We start from the raw sequence: 13,269 nt of genomic DNA, 5'->3' as shown, positions 1-13,269 counted from the left end.
ATTAAAAGGTGTACACTTAAAAAAACACCGGGGGAAATATACCATGTCAATAAAAATTGCAAAACCCACCAATTTATGCCCTATTAAAAAAATATATAGGCCCGGATTCTCCAGATACGCCGTCGTAAGTCCGAATGTGAGGCGTCGTATCTCTGCGCCAGAATTCAAAGAATCAGATACGCCTCACTGTTGCCAAGATACGAGCGGCGTAAGTCTCCTACGCCGTCGTATCTTGGGGTGCATATTTACGCTGGCCGCTAGGGGCGCTTCCGTATATTTCCGCGTCGAATATGCAAATGAGCTCCATACACCGATTCACAAACGTACTTGCGCCCGGCGTATTAAAATACGCTGTTTACGTAAGGCGTAAGACCGGCGTAACTTTACCCCTCATAAAGCAGGGGTAAGTCATGTTAAGGTATGGACGTCGGAAACAACCGAACAGCGCCGTATTTTACGTCGTTTGCGTAAGTCGTACGTGAATGGGGATGGGCGTAGGTTACGTTCACGTCGACTAAGCATTGAGCCGGCGTAAGTTACGGAGAAAATTCAACGTGATACTGAGCATGCGCGCGCATACGCTGTTCGTTAGGCGCGTCATTTACGCGGGGTCACGATTAATTTCCATACAACACGCCCCCTACCAGCCTACTTTGAATTACGCGGGCTTACGCCGGCCAATTTACGCCACGCCACCGCAACTTACGGAGCAAGTGCTTTGGGAATACTGCATTTGCCTGTCTAAGTTGCGGCGGGATAGCGTAAATAGGATACGCTATACCCGCACAAAGATGCGTGAATCTGGCCCATAATGTTTGTTCTAAGAAATTTTCTAGCAAAAAAAATATTGTTACATGTAAACAAAAAGTGCCAAAAAAAGTTGTTTTTTCTTTAGATTACTTTATCATATAGGTAATGGTATAGCTGCGTGAAAAGATATATTTTTTTTCTTTTCTGGAGTTCTTCTTTACACATAATATAGGCTACAGAAACAATAAAAGGATGTGGGCTAAGCTAAACATATTGTTACCATACTGCAGAGTTCATTGACTGCCTGCCAACGCATACAGATAATTGTCAAAAAGATTTACAGTAATAGTCACCATTACACAATATAAAGGGAAATATTGAAAGAGTTAGGCGACTTGTTGATGTTCAGCAAAAACCGATGGGGTATTGCACCCACACGGACTTATCTTCAGTGCCTGTCATGTACAAAAAAGGGGAATTATGAAACGTTCTTTGAGTGCAAATGTAGAAAAAAACATTATTTACAGAATAAAATGAATTCCAAGACAATCAAAAGAAAATTGCTTTTCATTGGTTGTCAGGGCGCTTCCAATAATCTGTCACTTACTTTGCCAAATGAGATATGAGCACAACAGAGGCTTCCACTGTAAAACTTAGAGTAAACTTTGTCAAAAGAAAATTGAAGAAGTTAATTACCATTTACTCTGGCCAGGCCAAGGAAAGCCCAGCTGTTGCTCCTGATACAATAACATTCTGTTCACAAATACAGAAAAATGATGATATCTAGTGTTAGTCAAGGCAAAGGTAAATGCTGGTAAGGGATGACAGGAATAAGCCGTTCTTTCAGTGGGTATACACACAAAAAACTGAAGTTTCTGTTGGTAATAGAGGTCAGTGGTTTGAAAGCTGAACACAGGACAAACAGCTAAGTGCAACGTTAAAATACACATATGTGAACTGTATTATCTGCCAAAGGATTTGGAATTTTGTGCAACCACATGAGTGATTCATACACCTTTGTCAGACAGCAGAGCCAGGAGGGTGACGCCACTTCTTTCTTAAAATTAGGGAATACAGCAATTTTCAACTTCTTGCGCAGAGCCTCTTGATTAGACATTGAAGGAGAAGCAACCCAGTAAGTCATCAACTCTGCTCACTCTGCTCCCTGCGCCTGTCAGCATGATCCCTGGCAGCACATGCGCAGGCAGCAGGTCCTGATTGACCTCTGGTGCGTCCCCTCTGTCTTTCATTTTCTGTCTGCTGTACAGGGAATGGCAGGAGGCTGATATCAAGACAGATTTGGTTACCTATGCTTGTTGTATGTAAAAATGATTTAAACTATTTTTAAAGGAATACCAAACTCCATGAAAGTGATTGTAAACATTTTTTTTTTATTAAAATAAAATCATTGTTATACTTACCTGCTCTGTGCAATCAGAGATGGGTTAGGCTTAAAGCGGGAGTTCACCCAATTATATATTTTTTTATCTTCTCCCCTTAGATTCCTGCTCGTTTTGTCTAGGGGAATCGGCTAGTTGTTTTAAAATATGAGCCGTACTTACCGTTTTCGAGATGCATCTTCTCCGTCGCTTCCGGGTATGGGTCTTCGGGAGCGGGCGTTCCTTCTTGATTGACAGTCTTCCGAGAGGCTTCCGACGGTCGCATCCATCGCGTCACTAGTAGCCGAAAGAAGCCGAACGCCGGTGCGGCTCTATACTGCGCCTGCGCACCGACGTTCGGCTTCTTTCGGAAAATCGTGACGCGATGGATGCGACCGTCGGAAGCCTCTCGGAAGACTGTCAATCAAAATAGGAACGCCCAGTCCCGCAGCCCATACCCGGAAGCGGCGGAGAAGATGCATCTCGTAAACGGTAAGTACGGATCATATTTTAAAACAACTAGCTGATTCCCCTAGACAAAACGAGCATCCATCTAGGGGGAAATAGTGTCATGTGCGGGTGAACCTCTGCTTTAAACTTGAGGTGGAACCTTTGTTTTGAAGACAGATTAGTGGAAAGAAGCACATGTGAAGGTTTCAGGAGTGCATTACCCACAGGGTGCAGGGTTCAGAAATGCATTATGTACAGGGTGCAGGGTTTAGGAGTGTATTATGTACAGAATGCAGGGTTCAGAAGTGGGTTATGCACAGGTTTCGGGGTTCATGAGCAAGTTATGCACACAGTGCAGGGTTGAAGAGTGCATTACTCACAGAATCCAGGGTTTAGGAATGCATTTTGTACAGGGTGCAGCGTTTAGGAGTGAAATTATGCAGAGGGTGCAGGGTTAAAGAGTGCATTCCACACAGGGTGCAAGGTTTAGGAGTGGATTATGCACAAGTGCAAGGATCAGGATTGCATTATACACAGGGTGTAGGGTTCAAGAGTGCAATATGCACTGAGTGCAGGGTTCAGGAGTGCATTATGCATGGAATGCAGGGTTTAGGAGTGCGATATACACCGGACACAGAGTTTAGAATTGCAATATGTATGCATGTAGTGTAAGACTTAGGATTGCATTACTCCCAGGTGCAGGGTTCAACACACTTCCACGGCTCCTTGTCTCTGTATCCCCTATCCACATCTCACTTCTGTCCCGTTTCTCAGCTCTGGCCTCTGCACCACTGCCCCCACCCCGATCCCTCACCTCACACACCCCCCATCACATCCTGTATCTCCCCCCCTCACTCTTCTTTAAAGCTCCACTATCTGTCAGGCAGAGTTTAGGAGTTTTATGCAGATTCTTCTTTACTGTCCAGGCACATGCCAGGAAAGGGACAAGACTTGTAAGCCTCACTGAAATCTTTTGGCATGTAAACAGCTCCCATATACGTACCGCGATTCCCCAAAAATAAGCCCTGTCTTATAATAATTTTTGCAAACAAAAACAGTAGGGCTTATTTTCGGGGTAGGGCTTGCAATTTAATCCCCAGTGTGAACAGCTTAAAAGTGCTTGCAAACTGCCAGAATCCCCACCACCACAGCAGAATATAATACAAAAGCTATGTGTCTCTGCAATCCAACTGTGTCACATACCTTCCCACAGCGTCGCTCTGCGCTCCTGTGACCCTCCTGATCAGTCTTCCCTGGAACAAGCAATGCAGAGGGACCCCCGCCTGAAATCCCCCTGATGACAGCTGGCAGAAGAGGAGAGCAGCCTGGATGAGCTGAGCGTGACTTGGCACTTCCGTGACCTGCATGAGCTCTCCTACCTGCTCTGAGCCTTGCAGAAGGGTGGGCCAAAATCCAACTTGCAGAAGGGGGGGCAGCTACACTAAAGGAGATTTTTCACCTTAATGCATAGATTGTCACATACTTTCCCACAGCGCCGCTCGGTGCTTCCGTGACCCACCTGATCACTCTTCCCTGGAACATGCACTGCAGAGGGAGGGGGGCCCGAGATCCCCCCCGATGATAGCTGGCAGAAGAGGAGAGCAGCCTGGATCAGCTGATCGTGGCTCAGCGCTTCCGTGACCCACCTGAGCTCTCCTCCCCGCTCTGAGCCTTGCAGAAGGGTGGGCTGAAATCCCCCACTCACAGCTGGGAAAAGAGGAGGACTCCAGCAGCAATAGAGAGGACTCCGGCAGCCCAAAATCACCCTAAGCTAGAGCTTATTTTCAGTGTAGGGCTTATATTGCAGCCCTCCTGGAAAATCGGGGTAGGTCTTATTTTTGGGGTAGGTCTTACTTTCGGGAAAACACTGGGCCAGATTCACAGAAAAAGTACGCCGGAGTATCTGCTGATACTCGGCGTACTTTCAAATTTGCCGCGTCGTATCTTTATTTGTAATTCACAAACAAAGATACGACGGCTTTTGGCTAAGATCCGACAGGCGTACGGCTTCGTACGCCTTCGGATCTTAGGTGTAATTTTCCGGCGGCCGCTGGGTGGAGTTTGCGTCGTTTTCCAGCGTCTGGTATGCAAATTAGCTGTTTACGACGATCCACGAAGGTACGCACGTTCGTCGCATTCTCTTACATCGTCGCTAGTCGGCTTTTCCCGTCGCAAACTTAGGCCTGCTATTTCATGGCTTAGATTTAGAACAGCCATGTTAAAGTATGGCTGTCGTTCCCACATCGAATTGAAAAAAATTTTTTTGCGTAAGACGTCCGGGAATACGAAAGTACGCTACGCACGTCGCCGTTCAAAAAACACGCCAGGGCGCCGTAATTTCGCGCAAAGCACGGCGGGAAATTTCCAAACGGAGCATGCGCAGAACGTTCGGCGCGGGAACGCGCCTAATTTAAATGGTACACGCCCCATTTGAATTAGGCGGGCTTGCGCCGGAGGGCCTTACGTTACACTGCCGTAAGTTTACACGCAAGTGCTTGGTGAATCAGGCACTTGCGCTGAAAACTTGCGGCGGTGTAACATAAAGACGATACATTACGCCGCCGCAGATCTCTGTGAATCTGGCCCACAGTATTTATTATGTGTATTTAGCTGTTTGACTGAAGTTCAGCTTTAAAAATGCCTGTGATAATTTTAAATGAATTCCTAATTGTACTAAATGGTGTTTTTTACTATCCAAGTAAATGTTTAGCCGAAAAATTTTATTTCCATGTTTTTACTGGATGAATTTTTTTCCAAGGGACCCATAATTTCGGGACTTCATATTTGAGAATTATATATGGACTTTTTCAATGTATCTTATTTCTAGTAAGGTATTAGAGAAGATTTAGGGCTTTTAATGATGATCTCTTCCATGCCTCCCTTTCCAGTATGTGTTTGGCTCAAAGCAACTGATCTATTTTTACGTAAAAAAAAAAAAAAAAATTGCCAATTTTTTTTAGAAGAAACCATTAGACACGAACAACGATGGAAAAAGCTGGGACAAATTTCCAAGAAAAAAAAAGGACAGAGAAAATGAGGGATCATAAAAATCTAATCAAACAAAATTGCCTGAAATATTACTGTACTTGGAAACCATCTGTATCCTCTTTCAGGATGCCTCAAGCTGTATTACAATAATTAGGCAATTTAACTCTATAACCTCTCGATTAGCGAGATAAGAGAAAGAGACAATGTTCTTCATTAATAGGAAAACCCTCTAGACATATCACAGTAGGGGTCTTCGATTATACTTTAGCTTTTAACGATGACTCACGCAGACACTTCTTAAAGTTGGATAGGATCCATAAAACACATCTTGTGTACATATTTCATCCTGATGGAAACTAAGCTCTTTACATTTCATAAAGAAACATATTGACCATAAATATCCAGAGTTTTATTATGTGTTTGCCACTATGCTTTGTTTGTAGTCTGATTTCATGACCTCTAGGACATAAAAAGTTGTGTAACCACTATCCAGTGGTTCTGTCCATGTCAGATCATCATTTTAAGTAAAACGGTGGTCTGTCATGTATTGTCTAAGTCAAGAAAATGAAAAACAACTGGTGGCATCTCAGAAGCTTGTCCCAATTTTACATATGATGTAGTGCACTACTACTCGTCGAGCAACCTACCTCCAGGAAGTCAGAGTATTGCTTCACGGTTGCATGGGTTTCCTTCCATAGTCCTAAAACATAATAATTTGCTTCTTCAATCTTCACTTATGCACAGTCTCTCTTGAACTGAAACTTCATGTAAAGCTGTATGAACTACTGACAAGGAAAGAGGTGTCTGTCCTCTGATCCTTTAGTTGTGTGTGTTCTGAAAAATGGGAGAAGCAAAGTAGTGCAAAAACTTTCATCTAGAGAATCCTAGAGCTCCTCCTGCTAAAAATATGCGCCTGACTAAAAATACTGTATATACTCCGTATAAGCCGTAAATGCCCCCCCTCGGATTACACTCGAGTCACCTTTTTGCACCTGATCTCGCAAACTTGGCACACATATAGCCCCACTCTTCCTCTACAAGTGTGAAACGGTTTTTATCCGGGGGACCTACGGCCGGAGAGCACCGATTTTTCAAAGTCGGGCACCCCTTCCATAGACTCCCATGTTAAATGGTATGTTCTTACACACGATCAGTCCATCCGATGAGAACGGTCTGAAGGACCGTTGTCATAGGTTAACCGATGACGCTGACTGATGGTCCGTCGCGCCCACACACCATCGGTTAAATAACCGATCGTGTCAGAACGCGGTGATGTAAAACACAACGACGTGCTGAAAAAAATGAAGTTCAATGCTTCCAAGCATGCGTCGACTTGATTCTGAGCATGCCTGGATTTTAAACCGATGGTTGTGCCTACTAACGATCGGTTTTGACCTATCGGTTAGGAATCCATTGGTTAAATTTAAAGCAAGTTGGCTTTTTTTTAACCGATGGTTAAATAACCAATAGGGCCCACACACGATCGGTTTTGACCGATGAAAACGGTCCGTCAGACCGTTGTCCTCTGTTTAACCTATCGTGTGTACAAGGCCTAAGTATAGCACTATGGTTACATTTAATGAAGGTACAGCATTTAGCAACCTATTGCTACACTTAGCGGTGCCTCTCTTCTCTTATACCCTGTAAAAAAAATGCTTTGATATACAAGTGCTTTGGATTACAAGCATGTGTAAGGGGTTAGCTCGGTAGCGGGGTGTGTGATCCTCTGGATGGGTTCACTACACACTGAATTTATACAGACAGGCAGTCGAAGACGGTTGAAAACAAAGATTTTGGTTTATTCTTCCATCTTGCTGGAAACAAGTGCAAGCATCCAAACAGCATAAACAAAATCAAACATAAAATAAACCCTGGCCACTTTGGGCGTCTACCTTCCACACAGGAACCTATCTATGGAGTCTAGCACAGCCTACTGCTGGGTAGACAGTGCTGGTCATACAGCAGAAAAACAATAGTCTTTTGATTTTTATCACACAGAAAAATCAATCCTCTCCTCACCTCCTCAGAAGACTTTCAGTACTGCTCTCTTTCACTCAGAAAGCCTCAGCATGCAGCAAATTAGTGGTAATCCTCTGGATTACTTATTGAGGCCTTAATTGCCTCATTCTGAACAGCTGAAGTCTTCCAATGGCCTTTAGCCTTTTCTGGCTACGTTTGCAGCCGACGCCTAATAACAATTGGTGTATTGTCTAAACAAGGCAGAAATGTATGTCCCGTCTGTGACAACACCCACAGATTTACCTGACTTCCTGTCACACATGTTTCTGGAACGAATTATGCTCGCAAACCAAGGTTTTACTGTACAATTATACTAGAATAAAATAATGGAGAATATAGGAAAACATTAAAGCCAACTGGACTCAATGAAGATTTTCATCTGCTGTACAAAGCAGAAACTTTGTCTGGCCTTGGAAGGATACATCCCTATGAACTAAGGGTTGAAGATATCTGTCTGTCCTCAAACTAAGTCCTCCACTAACTTAAGTGAAAGAGTTGAAAAGTTTAAGCTTTCCACTTAACCAGATTGGATGCTTGTCATAAAAAAAAGGTCTTCTTCTTCTTCTTCTTCTTTTCCTTTACCGCCTTATGTTATATGAATAATTATATGGAAATAGCAAAAATAATAATTGTTTATCAATGAATATACATCAATCTTTAAAGTGTAGCTAAAGGCAATTTTTTTTCAAGTTTTTGATTATTGTGGGGAAGAGTTGGACCCCCAGGTTTTATTGTTGCTTGTGTGCCACTAATTGTCCCCTTGAGCTATGTGTTCAAAAATCAATGAGAAACCCAAAGTTATAGGGTTGCCATCAGAGCAAAAAGTGAAGGGATTTGTCCAACTGGGACATATGTTCCTATGACAATTCTATAAGATGGTAAATCTGTTCACTTTGGAAATTAAAGCGGAGTTCCACCCAAAAGTGCAAGTTACGCTTTAAGGACTCCTGACCCCTTGACATGCCACATTTGGCATGTATTTTTTTTTGGGGGGGGGCTACATAGTTTTGACAGGTACTCAGCTCCCACTTCTGCTTGGGCCGCCTAGGCGACTCGAGTGAAAGTTCTCCTCTCCTCCTCCCTGCAATCTTCTGGGAAACGCCACAGGTCCCAGAAGATTTCCCCTTCACTGAGGAGGTGCAGTGCGACTTGCGCATGCAGAGTGTGCACCCCGCTGTGAAGCCACAATCTGTCACACTGGGTGCCCACACTTGTGATGCCGGCGCCGGGGAGAGGCGAGGGGAAAGAACAAGAGGTTTGGGCGGCAGCATCGCTGGATCGTGGGACAGATGAGTGTGTGTTTATTAAAAGTCAGCAGCTACACTTTTTGTAGCTGCTGACTTTTAACCACTTCCTATCCGGGCCATCGACAATTGACGGCCACAAGGCGGCTCTACAATGCCGGGAGGCCGTCAAATTATGGCCTCTGGCCTCCCGCCGTGTGCTGCTGCGTCACTCAGGTGCCGATGCGCGTGCCTGGCGGCCACGATGTCCGCCAAGTACCCGCGATCGGCAGTCACAGAGCCAGGGACGTGAATCTCTGTGTGTAAACACAGAGAACTACGTCCTGTCAGGGAGAGGAGACCGATGGTGTGTCCCTTGTACATAGGGACACAGCATCAGTCACCTCCCCCAGTCAGTCCCCTCCCCCCACAGTAGGAATCATCTAGCAGGGAACAAATTTAGCCCCTTTATCTCCCCCTAGTGTTAACCCCTTCTCTGCCAGTCACATTTATACACTAATCAGTGCATATTTATAGCACTGTTCGCTGTATAAATGTGAATGGTCCCAAAAATGTGTCAAAAGTGTCCGATGTGTCCGCCGTAATATCGCAGTCCAGACAAAAATCGCAGATCGCCACCATTACTAGTAAAAAAAAATAATAATACAAATTTCATAATTCTATCCCCTATTTTGTAGGGGCTATAACGTTTTCACAAACCAATCACTATACGCTTATTGCGATACCAAAAATATGTAGAAGAATACGTATCGGTCTCAACTGAGAAAAAAAAAAAAAAAATGATTTTCAAAATTTGATATTTATTATAGCAAAAAGTAAAAAATATTGGGGCAGATTCACATAGAATTGCGGCGGCGTAACTTATCGCATTTACGTTACACCGTTGCAAGTTTTACGGGCAAGTGCTTGATTCACAAAGCACTTGCCTGTAAACTTGCGGCGGCGTAGCGTAAATCCGTCCGGTGCAAGCCCGCCTAATTCAAATGGGGTGTGTATCATTTAAATTAGGTGCGTTCCCACGCCGAATGCACTGCGCATGCTCCGTTTTGAAATTTCCCGCCGTGCTTTGCACAAAATGACGTCGCACCAACGTAATTTTTTGAACGGCGACGTGCGTTACGTCCTTTCCTATTCACGGACGACTTACGCAAAAAAATTTTTTAAAAATTCGACGCGGGAACGACGGCCATACTTTAACATGGCAAGTCTAAATTTAAGCCAAGAAATAGCAGCTGTAAGTTTACGCCGGGAAAAGCCGACTAGCGACGACGTAAGAGAATGCGACGACCGCGAGTAACTTTGTGGATCGCTGAAAACAGCTAATTAGCATACCCGACGCGGAAAAGGACGCAAACTCCACCCAGCGGGCGCCGAAGTATTACACCTACGATCCGAAGGCGTACGAAGCCGTACGCCTGTCGGATCGAAGCCAGAAGCCGTCGTATCTTGGTTTGAGGATTCAAACTAAAGATACGACGCGGCAAATTTGAAAATACGCTGGCATATCAGTAGATACTCCGGCGTATTTCAGCTGTGAATCTGGCCCGTTGTTTTTTTTTTTAAATTGTCGCTCTTTTTTTGTTTATAGAACAAAACATAAAAACCGCAGAGGTGATCAAACACCACCAAAAGAAAGCTCTATTTGTGGGGAAAAAAGGACTTTGGGAGCCATGTCGCTCGATCGCACAATTGTCAGGAAGGGGGTATATGTGCCCAGTAAGCAAGTGGTTAATAAACACAAAAACGACTTTAAAATGATTTAGGTTTCACTTCCTGTTCCAGGACAGGAAGTGTGTGGAAATCTATCCTGCAGCAAACAAAATAACCAGATATGGGTTTTAACTCTGGCTTTTCTCTACCTCCTTGATCTCTGGGGCTTAAAGTTACCTCTTTTAGAGGGAGCTTGATAGCAACATGAACTGAAAATACCGGTAAATAATGCAATGCTTTTAAATTCTAGATTCCTGACTGAATTAAAGTCTATGCAAAAGCAATTTTTTTTTATTGTTGTACCCTCTAGGTCAGAAGTCTCAAACTGGTGACCCTCCAGCTGTTGCAAAACTACAAGTCCCATCATGCCTCTGTCTGTGGGGGTCCTGCTTGTAACTGTTAGCCCTGCAATGCCTTATGGGACTTGTAGTTTGGCAACAGCTGGAGGGCCGCCGGTTTGAGACCCCTGCTCTAGGTACATTCACCCTCTTTTTTGTCCCATTGACCACTGTCACTGAGAGAGAAGCTGAAATCCAAAATTTTAGAGTTGTGAGTAGGGATGAGGTTCGGGTTTGCTGCTGTCATGGGTTCAGGGCGAATCCCCAGGATTTGTAAAGTTCTTAAAGTTTTGGCCAAAAACCTTGAAGGTTTACAGCTAGAAATAAGGAACAACTAATATACTGCGTTGCACATCCTTTGCTCTTGGTTCGCTGAATCACAAGAGACAATCAGGCCCGTCACTACAGGACAGGCAAAACAAACAATTGCTTGGGGCCCCCGAGCTGGCCTGGGGCCCCCAACTTCCCCTTCCCAGGCTGTAGCTTGGCCGAGCTCCTCCTCCTGCCTTCTGGAGTCCTGTCATTCCGGCCAGGTACCACGCGTGGTACAGGAGATTCAATTTCCTGTTCCCGGCCGGACTCACAGGAAGTGCACACTGAGTGTTCACTTCCTTTCAGTCCAGCCGGAAACACAGGAAACTGAATCTCCTGTACCGCACGGTACCAGGCCCGGGCACTGTCTGATAGGGGACTGGGGACCCATAATGATAGAACACCGGACTGACAGGAGGAAGAGGAGCTCGGCCATGCTACAGCGGCAGCCTACAGGGAGGAAGGGGAGGTGAGAATAGAGAAACATAGGGACTGGGGGGGCTGTAAAAAATTAGTGAATTAGTGAAGCTCTAACGTAGGCTTTGCGGGAGGGGGGGGTTCTTGGGGCCCCCCATTTTGCTTGGGGCCCCCTAATTCCTTCAAACGGCCCTGGAGACAATTATATGAAGGTATGAATAAATCATCCCCCTTATACAGAAGGGTGGACTCACAATAGCCATTCTGTCAGTGTGCATGAAGCGGATAGGGAGAGAGCTGACAATTCTTTGTAGGTAGACATTTTTCGGTTTTGGTATTAGCACATGTACACCATGGCAGTGCCCAGTTTTGTTCAACCATAGAATGTTTGTTAACAGTACAAATTGCTAGAACTGAATAACAAGATTCACCCACATAGACTACAAAAGAGTTTGTCGCAAAGTTCATAAACTACGAACTTCAAGCATGATTTGTGAAACAGTTCATGAATTGAAGATAGATCTGCTCAATCCTATTTGTGATGGTAAATCTTCCAATGGGGACACGTGTTCCTGTGACAATGTAAAGTACCTTCCTTGTAGGGATTCTTTTGCTTTCCTGTTGCATCTCTGGGACTGAAAATGAAGGGAAATCTCTCAAATAGGACACAGGCAGATAGAAATAGTGGGCCAGATCCACATACCCTGGCGCATATTTCCGTCGGGCGTAGCGTATTTAAGATACACTACGCCGCCGTAACTTACTTTTTTTTTTTTTAATCCTCAAAGAATGCGCGCCGTAAGTTACGGTAGTGTATCTTTGGCGGCGTAAGGGCGCGCAATTCAAATGGATGTGTTGGGGGCGTGTTTTATGTAAATACGTCTTAACCCGATGTAAATGACGTTTTTTTTTAACTGCGCATGCGCCGTCCGTGGGGGTATCCCAGTGCGCATGCTCGAAATCAAACCGGGACAAGCCAATGTTTACGAAGGGTGACGTCATTCTACGCAAAGCCCTATTCGCGAACAACTTACGCAAACGACGTAACATTTTCAAAATTCGAGGCGGGAACGACGGCCATACTTAACATAGGATACGCCTCATATAGCAGGGGTAACTATACGCCGGAAAAAGCCGTACGCAAACGCCGGCCGGACGTACGTTCGTGGATCGCCGTATCTAGCTAATTTGCATACTCAACGCGGAATTCGACGGAAACGCCACCTAGCGGCCAGCGGAAAAATGCACCTACGATCCGACGGCGTACTAAGACATACGCCTGTCGGATCGAGCCCAGATGCGGTCGTATCTTGTTTTGTAGATGCAAAAACAAAGATACGTCGCAGGAACTTTGAAATGGCGCGGCATATCAATAGATACGCCGGCGTAATTCGTTTGTGGATCTGGCTCAAGAAGTTTAACTCTCCCCACTCTATTTAAAATAAAAACATTGGCTAAACTTACACTTAAACGTCTCTAATTTCTGTACTAATTTATGGATTCTGCCTGTGGAATCCCTACAGGAATTTGAAGGTCGGGTTAATAAAAATACTAAGGAGACACTGAAAGGGATACTAATGAAAAAAAAATTGGATAGAGCTCATTGTGCAAGCAGGGCAGAGCATTTGCAGATTCATTACAGTTTGTAGTATAGAGACCTCC

This window comes from Rana temporaria, chromosome 5 (genome assembly GCF_905171775.1).
Source record: "Rana temporaria chromosome 5, aRanTem1.1, whole genome shotgun sequence".
Classification (NCBI taxonomy): Eukaryota; Metazoa; Chordata; class Amphibia; order Anura; family Ranidae; genus Rana; species Rana temporaria.
The sequence above is the reverse complement of the archived record's forward strand: the minus strand, read 5'-3'. Positions refer to the sequence as shown.